Source organism: Micropterus dolomieu, linkage group LG19 (genome assembly GCF_021292245.1).
Source record: "Micropterus dolomieu isolate WLL.071019.BEF.003 ecotype Adirondacks linkage group LG19, ASM2129224v1, whole genome shotgun sequence".
Classification (NCBI taxonomy): Eukaryota; Metazoa; Chordata; class Actinopteri; order Centrarchiformes; family Centrarchidae; genus Micropterus; species Micropterus dolomieu.
The window spans coordinates 6438117-6448517 of NC_060168.1; the positions used below are offsets into that span (position 1 = coordinate 6438117).

Below are 10401 nucleotides of genomic sequence, written 5' to 3' on the forward strand. Positions count from 1 at the left end.
GAAGATAGCTGCAACTCCACCTCCTCGGCCTGTGCCTCGAGGAATGTGAGTATTAATATGACTGGGAGGGGTGGATTCATTTAGGCTAACATATTCTCCATCACCCAGCCAGGTTTCTGTAAGACCAAACAAATCAATATCATAATCTGATATTAGTTCATTTACTAGTACACCTTTAGAAGAGAGAGATCTGATGTTTAAGAGTCCACATTTAACTCTCCTATTCGTTTGCACTATTGCTCTTGCTGTTTTAATTTTTATGAGGTTTTTATGCACAGCTCCTCTTCTGTTTACCTTTTTAAATAATTTCGATGGTCGGGGGGCAGACACCGTCACTATAGGATTTTCACTAAGTAACTCCTGAAATGGAGGAGCAGAGAAGTGTGTTAGACTGCGACTCTGCGTAGGGTTTTGGGTGGGTAACTGCTGAAAAAGAAGGGCAGAGAAGTGTGTTAAACTGCGACTCTGCCTCCTGGTCTCAACTCTAGGTTGTCATGGATTTGGTCCACTAATAAACTTGGCCAGATTTCTAGAAATGAGAGCTGCGCCTTCCCAAGTGGGATGGATGCCGTCTCTCCGGATCAGACCAGGTCTTCCCCAGAAAGTCTGCCAATGATCAACAAAGCCCACATCGTTTGCTGGACACCACCTCGACAACCAGCGGCGGAATGACGACATGCGGCTATACATGTCATCACTGGTCAGATTTGGCAGGGGTCCAGAGAAAACTACGGTGTCCGACATTGTTTTTGCATATGTACACACCGACTCAACATTAATCTTAGTGACCTCCGATTGGCGTAACCGGGAGTCATTACCGCCGACGTGAATAACAATCTTACTGTATTTACGTTTATTCTTAGCCAGCAGTCAAGACTCAATGTCGCCCGCTCTGGCCCCAGGGATGCACTTAACTATGGCCGCTGGCTTCGCTAACTTCACGTTTCTCAAAATGGAGCTGCCAATGATCAGAGTTGGTTTCTCAGCGGGTGTGTCGCTGAGTGGGGAAAATCTGTTAGAAACGTGAACAGGTTGATGGTGCCCGGTGGACTTTGAATGCTTATGACTATTCCTCCTTCGGACAGTCACCCAGCCCCCCCCCCCCCCTTCCTGGCTGCTCAGGAGATGCCGGGGGACGGCTACCACAGTCTAACTCAGGCCGTTCTGCACCGACTACCGGGGACTGGCTAGCTACAGTAGATAAAGACTGATCTACCAAGGTGCGGAGCCGGACTTCTAAATCACTGAGCCTCGCCTCCATGTCTACAAATAAACTACACTTATTACACGTACCATTACCGCTAAAGGAGGCAGAGGAGTAACTGAACATCTGACACACCGAGCAGGAGAAAGTAGGGGAGAGAGAGGTAGAAGGAGAAGCCATCGCTAGCTGCTAAGCTAAAGTCGCTAACGGCTAAGCTAAAGTACTGTAGCGTCAGCTACCAAAACTTTAGAACAAGTATGAGATTGAACAGCAGTCACTAAAAGATGGAAAGAACTGTGAGTGCTTAGGCAAAATTACTGTAAAGAATAAGTGTTTAGCGGACAGTTGGCCGCTGCACCAGTCCACCAGATTATTATAAAAACTTATATACATCACAAATTGATCCATGTAGCTCTAACATCGATGCATTTCTGAACAATATAGATTTGCCAAGGTTAGATGATGAACAGATCAGGGCTCTGGATTCACCTGTTTCAATGGCTGAACTCCAGGAAGTTCTCTTACATATGCCGAATAATAAAACCCCTGGGCCAGATGGTTTTCCGGCTGAATTCTACAAGGATGGTTATGCAAATTACGGGTACTTGTATGTTGCCTCCAACAATTAACTCTGCTAATATCAGCCTGCTCCTTAAACCAGACAAAGACCCCACACTCCCATCCAGTTATCGCCCAATATCACTTATTAACGCAGATCTTAAAATCATCTGCAAAACCCTAGCAGGAAGGCTAGAGAAGGTCACTCCTGGTATAATACACTCTGACCAAACAGGATTTGTTAAGGGCAGGCACTCCACCAACAATACACGCAGGCTACTTATAATACATAATGTAATAGACTATGCCACTATTCATAACCTGGAAACTACAGTTGTTTCTTTAGATGCAGAGAAAGCATTTGACAGAGTAAATTGGAAATTCCTATTCACTTCTTTATATAAATTTGGATTTGGAAACGCTTTCATAGATTGGATTAAAATCTTATACAGTACCCCAAGAGCTTCTGTAAAAACAAATGATCATACTTCTCCATGCTTTAGTCTCCAGAGGGGTACCAGGCAGGGTTGCCCACTCTCTCCCTCGCTATTTGCTATTTTTATAGAACCGCTAGCAGCTGCTATCAGACAAAATAATAATATTAAAGGAATTCAAACAGAAAATATACACCACAAGATAAGCCTTTATGCAGATACTTTTCCTCCTAAACTCACAAACTTCTCTTTCTGAAACAATCACACTTAAAGATAAATTCTCATCCATCTCAGACTACTCCATTAACTGGAGTAAATCCCTAGTTTTACCTGTAAAGTGTGATTTCCAGAGTATATCTACCACACCGCTAAAGTCTGGGAATATTAAATATCTGGGTGTCAATATTTTCTCCAGGCTGTCAGAACTGACATGGCTAAACTACACGCCTTTACATAAATCAATAGAGGATGACCTTGTACGGTGGACATCATTACCTATATCACTCATGGGAAGAGTCTCCACCATAAAAATGATGGTCCTACCTAAAATCAATTACCTGTTTTCAATGTTACCCACCAAACCCTCTGCTGTCTGGTTTAAATCACTGGACTCAAACATCTCAAAATGTTTGTGGAAAAATAAACCCCCACGAATCAGTCTAAAAATTATGCAAAAAGCAAAAGACTGTGGTGGTTTAGAACTGCCAAATTTTTATCATTACTTCCTGTCCAATAGACTACAATATATCTCAAAATGGATCAATCAGAGCCCCCTAGACCACTCATGGATGGACATAGAACAAACCTTCTGTAATGAAATTAAAATTTCCGATATGCCATTCATCAGTTCCAGCATCAAACGTCATACCTGCTTTAAAAGCACTTCTCTGGCAGCTTGGTGGGAATTTCTCAAAATATCTAGGTCTTCAACTATCCCATGCAGATTTACCCCAATCTGGAATAATCCTGACATCCTGCAAAACAAGATAACACTAAATTCCCCAGTGTGGTATGATAAAAGGGATAAGACATCTAGAGCATGTAATGCAGGGCAGTAACTTTATTCCATTCCAGGATCTAGTGGCACAATATGGAAAATCCATAATTCATGCTAGATTTAAGGATAAAATAATGGACTTAGATCTACCTCCAATTATAACAGACTTTCTTAAACTCTCGCCTCCAAAACTGTTAAAAGTATACATGTTACTGTTAAAAACAGACATTCAATCATTCTCAAAGTGGGAGACCGATCTATCCATTAGTCCAGACCAAAACTTCTGGATGCAGATGTTTAAATACATTTACATTTAGCTGACGCTTTTATCCAAAGCGACTTACAATTGCTATACATGTCGGAGGTCGCACGCCTCTGGAGCAACTAGGGTCTAAGTGTCTTGCTCAGGGACACATTGGGGAGTTGAACCCGGGTCTCCCACACCAAAGCCATGCATCTTATCCACTGCTCCACCCCCACTCCAAAATACTTATCTAAATCTAAATACCTTTAGAATGACTACAAATCCCGATCTACAACTTATACAGTACAAAACTCTAAATAAAACACACTATACAGGACAAAGGATGTTCAGAATGGGTCTTATGCAGTCAAACATCTGCCAGAACTGCTCAGGTAACATATCTGATAGTTACATGCATGCTATGTGACAATGTGCACCTGTTCAAAAGTTCTGGCAGAAGATACTTGAAGACCAATCGATATGGCTAAGTTACCCCGTCCCAGTTTCCCCATCGCTCTGCGTGCTGGGGGACATAAGTGACATTAGTATAGAGGTTGACACATCATACATGCTTCTCACTGCCTTATGTATCGCCAAGAAAACTATCCTCATGAACTGGAAGGCCAAAAAGAATATCGCCCAATATAGTAATCTCCTTATAGATCACATTAAACACTCTTTGTGTCTTTTGTTGGGAGAAGTAACCTCTTCAAATGTGATTGTGGCACCTTTTCACCTCAATGATAAATTATTTCATTTTAATTCAGTTACAAACTCCTGGACTTTTATTATCCTGTTTTTCAGCAGCTTTTCTGCTAATATTCAAAACTTTTTTTTTTCTTCCTGTGGTGTTCTTTCTTCCGCTAGTCCAAATATAATTTGCTGTATTACGACTACAAAGACCAGCTGTTATTGTCGCAAGTCGCTTTCGGACCACAGAAATGGATTTATTCTTCAGCTGTGTGAAAGTGCAACTTTAGCGATTCTTGCCTGAAAGAAACAGAACTTAGGGCTTGGTTAATAGCAATGTATTTGAAGCCTACTGTCGCTGCTTAATGAATGAGCGCCGCTACTAAATTCACACGATCATTAATGATTTTCAGTAAGTTACGGTCACTCAACGCATTGCTCTCTCTCTCTACTCATTCTTCAAAGGACGAGCGAATGTGTGAGAGAGAGCGGCAGACAGTGACGGGGAAAGTTAGCAGAAGATAAGATTAGCATTATGTTGTCAGGTTACAGCTCTGTCCTGTACACATACTGTACATCTCGATAGTTAAATTAAATTATAATGAAAGGAAGGTGTTGACCATGGAGGAGCTGAGGTTAGTATCATTAAAGCAAATTAGGGATGCAAACTAGTCAATTTAAGCTAATGATGAGATTGTTCTTTTGGATTTTAATGTACAAATAAAATGCTTGTAATTATACAAGGGATGTGGTTCTCATGTTGCCTATTTTTTATGTTAATTTCTACAAATGTATAAAGCAGTAAATTAAGACACAAAAGGCAAACATGAACAGTCCTATGTGTAATGATTCTGAGGTCATATTAACAGGGTTTTCCTGCCATTAAGGTGGTGAGGCTCAAAACAGCTTGGTGCTGCGCCGTGAATGTAAAATCATTGTGGAGAGCATCAAAACTAACCACATGAATTTTTCCAGATCAATCATCAGGTTATAATTCAAACCTAGTAGACTTCTTTAGAAAATTTAGCTTTGGGGTGTAGTTTATTCAAATTTGCTCTAGATTTTCCAACTTATTATTCACAGATGTGGTAATAACAATGTTCCAAAATTAGGAGGAATTGCATATTTCTTTATTGGAAAATCTAAACATCTTCTTGGGGGATGACCACCAAACCCCCAACACAAAAATACCATCTTCATACTGCCCTGTGAAAGCATGTTTTAATACCCATGGACATTATTTTTATTATTATTTGTAAATGTACCTGCTTTGCACCTGTCTCAACATCTCCCTGCACTCACTCACACACACATGCACATTTGTGCATGTAACAGGCGTGCACGTGAAAAAAAAAATAATTACAAAAAAAATAAATTAATTAAAAAATGTATTCGTTCGTAATGACGTTGAACAACAAAAGGTGAAGAGGGGTGTTGTGAAAGCAGACTGCACATTAGTTTTTCAGCCAAAGACTGGAATTACTTCAGAAACAAAGTCTGTAAAGATGTGAGTGCTTCAGAAAGAGTCTATACCACACAATGGTGCGGGTCTGTGCCAGGAAAGCTCTATCGTGTAGAGACAGACTTTGAAGTCTACGACCCAGAATCCTACATCTTTTTTAGATTGTGCAAGGACGATTCTATCATTCAAAATGCAAGGATGGGGACCCCAGAGCAACAAAAAGGCTACCCCATCACGTCTAAAGAGTGGGAGAGTGGGAGACGTGGTTCAGCACCTTCTTTGTGGTCCAGTGGGGAGAATGGGATAGAACCCTTTAAGTCTTCTCACACATTGATAAATTATTCAGATGGTATAAACCTTATGTTCGCAATGCAGGGATCAAAAGAAAACTTTTTAGTCCTGAGGACAAGGAAGATGAACAACAAACAATACCGCAGAAAACCTCAAAGACCACCATAACGGGGCCGACATTGACATTGTTCTAATTAAAATGTTTTGTACAGGTACCAGGACATGTGCAGCAGGTTAGGGTCTATCAAGCACCCCTAAATATTTTCCATTACTCCAGGAAGATGTTGTCGATAACTCATGGGTGGATGACTATGGCAAAGAACTGCAGAAGCAGTCGAGGCAGATGGCCGCCCACCCTGAGCCATGGTTCTGCTCGAGGTTTCTGCCTCTTAAAAGGAAGTTTTTCCTTGCCTCTGTCGCCTAGTGCTTGCTCTTGGTGGGAACTTTTGGGCTTCTGTAAATATCATCACAGAGTACGGTCTAGACCTGCTCTTTTATGAAAAGCGCTGTGAGATAACTGTTGTTGTGATTTGGCGCTATAATAATAAAATTGAATTGAAATTGAATTGAATTGAAAAGAAATTTAACATTTCTCGTTCCTGAAGAAAAACTAGAAGAGGACAAGAGCAGGGTCAAGCCGTTTAAGGGTGCATGTTTGAACACTCTGGACTGTTGCGACAAGAACACATCTCCTAACACTACTGCTAGCAGTATTATACAGGTAACCGTAGCTTATTATTTATACAATATACTGCAGCAAAAAGCTAAGCAAACATGTGTGTACTGCGCTTATACAGGTGAATGGTGCAGAAAACAACCTCACACATGCATTGACACGCTACCCTTTTATATTAGGACATAAGGACATAAGGGGGAAATTACGCAGAAGCTTTTTAACAAAAATTTCACTGATGCTCAAAAGTACGTCCTACGTGTGAGTGCAGTATTCGAGACATTGCAGCAGCTGCTCTACGGATTGGGCTGAGGAACCCTTTTCTCATTGCTTCGCTTAAACGGGTAGTTAGAGTGGAGGACAGTGTGAGCACAGTAGTTAAGGAATGTCTGGACATCTGGAAAGGGGAACAACACTGAAAACAATGGGGAATGTGTCTAGTCTACTAAACTATGTCAAAAAGAGATACATCGTGTATAAGATGAGAGCTCTGTTGTGTGAAGCTGTTAACAATGCGACATGTGACACAGATAGGACACTATGTTGTTCTAGATTTGACAAACAGACAGAATGTGTTAGACAAATGACCTCTGGATGGCGTACCATGGTGCAAATGACAGCGGATAAATATGCAGATGTGAAATCTACTCTACTCGATATAGCAAATGTTTTTCCTGTGAACAATAATGATTTTCATATGGGTCATGTGTTTTGTTTTTGTACTTTTAGCATTGATTTGTGTGTTTTAATGCTAACCAGAAAACAAAATGTCGATGTTGCTGATGTGATGTATTGCTTAGCTGAATCTTTGGTTTGTAAAAACATAGGTGCTTGTACTGATTTTCTGAAAAGTGTATTCTTTTAATCATTGCTGACAGATATGTACCGTATGTCGTTGGAAATAAAATACTTGAACACAGACGTTGAAGTGTCAGTCTTTGTAACAAAGATCATGGAGGAGGTGATGAGGAATATATACTATGCGACAGAAAATGTAGGGGTTACGGAGACATGTAAAAACTTAAAAAGGCCATATTTGACACTACTGGAGTTCGGTATGCAGATTCAGACATAGAAAACTGGCTCATGAAGCAAGATGCCTATACTCTACACAAGACGGCTCCGGTGCATTTTAAGAGAAAAAAGGTTTTAGTGAATTCAATAGATTGGCAGTTACAGCTAGATCTAGTTGACATGTCCGCTTATTCTGCTGAAAATGATGGGGTACGCTATTTATTAACGTGTATACATTTGTTTTCAAAATACACATGGGTGCGTTGTTTAAAAATAAGAGTGGTAAATGCGTCACAGCGTCCTTTATGTCTTAGCTGAAGGTAGAATACTGCATAAAATTCAAACAGACGAGGGAAAAGAGTTCCTAAACAAAGATTTCGAGGCGTTAATAAAAATTAATAGTATCGTACACTTTGCCACATCAAATGAGACTAAGGCATCTGTAGTAGAGCGCTTTAACAGGACTCTGAAATCTAAAATGTGGCGTTATTTAACAGCCAATAATTCTAAACGATACGTAGATATATTGCAGGATTTAGTCACCTCCTACAATCATAGTTATCATCGTAGTATTAAAATGAAACCGATTGATGTAACAAAAGACAATGAAGATATCGTATTTAACAACTTGTATAAAACAAAAGATAAAAGAGTATTTCATTTTAAATATGAGGTGGGCGATACTGTAAGAATTTCGAAACTACGCGGCCCTTTTAAAAAAGGTTATGAGCAAAATTATACTGATGAATATTTCGCTGTAAAGGAATGCGTTTCAGGGGACCCTCCTGTTCACAGGTTAAAAGACTATAATATATTACAGGGGACATTTTATGAGCAAGAGATGCAAAAAGTTTTTATAGATAAAAACAAAACATTTAAAATAGAAAAGATTTTATCTAGAAAGAAAAGAGAAGACCATATGTTGCTCATTAAAAACGGCAGTGTTAGATTAGAGGCTCGTTTTAGAACTCTGCTTCAACACACAATAAATGCGGTTATTTACGCCACATATGATTCTATAATTGAGATATCATCAAGAAGACAGGTTCTCATTGACTTTTTCTAACTTTCTAACTTCCTAAATCAGTTATTAAAAAGACACCCGCCATGTTGGTGGTAAACACAGACCCCTCCCACCTGGGAGGACAACACTGGGTTGCTATCTATATTGAAAAGCAGGGTGTGGGATCATTCTTTGACAGTTTTGGGAACTCTCCGATATACTCACATTTTCCTGAATCCTTTTCTGTCTTTCTCAACAGTAATTGTAAGTCCATGTAACATTCTGTTAGACAAGTGCAAGATGTGGGTCCTGTAGTGTGCGGTCAGCATTGTGTGTTTTTTCTTTACCATATGGATAGAGGGTTATCTTATGACAATGTAATGACTAAATATAGTAATAAATTGTCATGCAATGATTTTATGGAGTGCAAATTTGTGAAAAAAATACGATTGGTTGCATGTGGACAAAATAATTATGCAGAAAGTAACCAGTGTGTCCAAGTATCAGATTCTTTTAAATGTGTATAATAATATTGGAAGCTGTGTGTGAATCATTATCAAAATGTTTCATTGTTTACTAATCGATGCCCTCTGGTAACGAGAGGTGTAGATGGCGGTCCAGTAATAAGAGGAGAAGATTCTCCAGAAGTCTTTCTCTTAATCTCGTCAATTTTTCTTTTGACCTGTTGATTTGGTACAACTGATAAAGGTACATTCAATATAGCCAATGATTGCAGATATTCATCCCAACCTGTAGGTCTCTGGCTGTCAGACACATTGTGAGAAGCAGTCACTCCTCTTATCAAATCATACACGAGACCCTTTAATAACATTACCGTTAAACACAAACTCCCCACGTTCAGTCCAGCCTCAGTTTTTTGAGGAGGACGTTTTATCCAAAATGTGCTGACCTTTATTCCTGCTGTTTTTTGGCATGTTTTTAAAAACAAAATCTCTTCCTGCGTGATTCTTTTGCTCTAAAGAGTGAAAATCCTCAGCGACCGGCATTGACAAAGTTAGTGTGTTCTGGTCTTTTTCTCCTTGTTTTACCATGGTGAGAAATCTTTGCAATGTGATGGAATATTATTTTGCTTTTTCATGAAGATTTTCAGTCTTTTGATCTAGAATGTCTTTAACAGTAAGATCCAAATCATTTTCAACAGCTTCTTGAATAGATTCGTGTGCCGGAGGTCTTCTAAAAATATCAAGCTGTTGTTTAGGTACCAGAAACATTTTTTGGGCATACTCCATAACTAAGCTTGTCTTGAACCAATAAGACTTGTTATAAAAGGCACAGTGATACTCAGGATGGGGAGAAGAAAACTGCCCGACTGTTTAAGCATCGTCTTCTTTTTCTTTGAAGCGCAAACCTTTTTATTGGCGAGCAGTCTTCTTTTTAAATTTTCGATACTGTGTCTTATTTAAAGGAATTTTACCTTTTAAAACATTGTAAGCTATTTCGCATAAGGCTACCAAAAGGTCTGGTGATGCAGATTTAATAATATTCACTCTCTGAGATGGAGATGCTCCGTGCAAAGTTTGCAATAAAGACAAGTTTCTTTTAATGCGATCAGACATGTTTATTTACTTTCTCTTAGGCACATACACAACAGGCAGGTCTGAAAGCAAGTCAGTCTTAGCTTTAAAATTAATCATCAAGTAACCGTCTTCAACAAGCCATAAAAAGATTACTCTTCCCAGGAAACATTAGCCGTTAGCATGATTTGGTATTTATCTCTGGGATTTTTAAACAAAACAAGATAATTGGTATTCAAATTAATAGTACGGCTAACTTTGCCTTGAAAAAACTAATTCTGAACTAGATATAAACA

General features: G+C 39.3%; 1 protein-coding gene across 1 annotated transcript in view; it reads left to right on the forward strand.

The window, feature by feature from the left end:
- Window positions 1-10401, forward strand: part of ccdc142 (coiled-coil domain containing 142) — a 69760-nt gene that overhangs the window by 25160 nt on the left and 34199 nt on the right. The gene's annotated exons all lie outside the window — the stretch shown is intronic.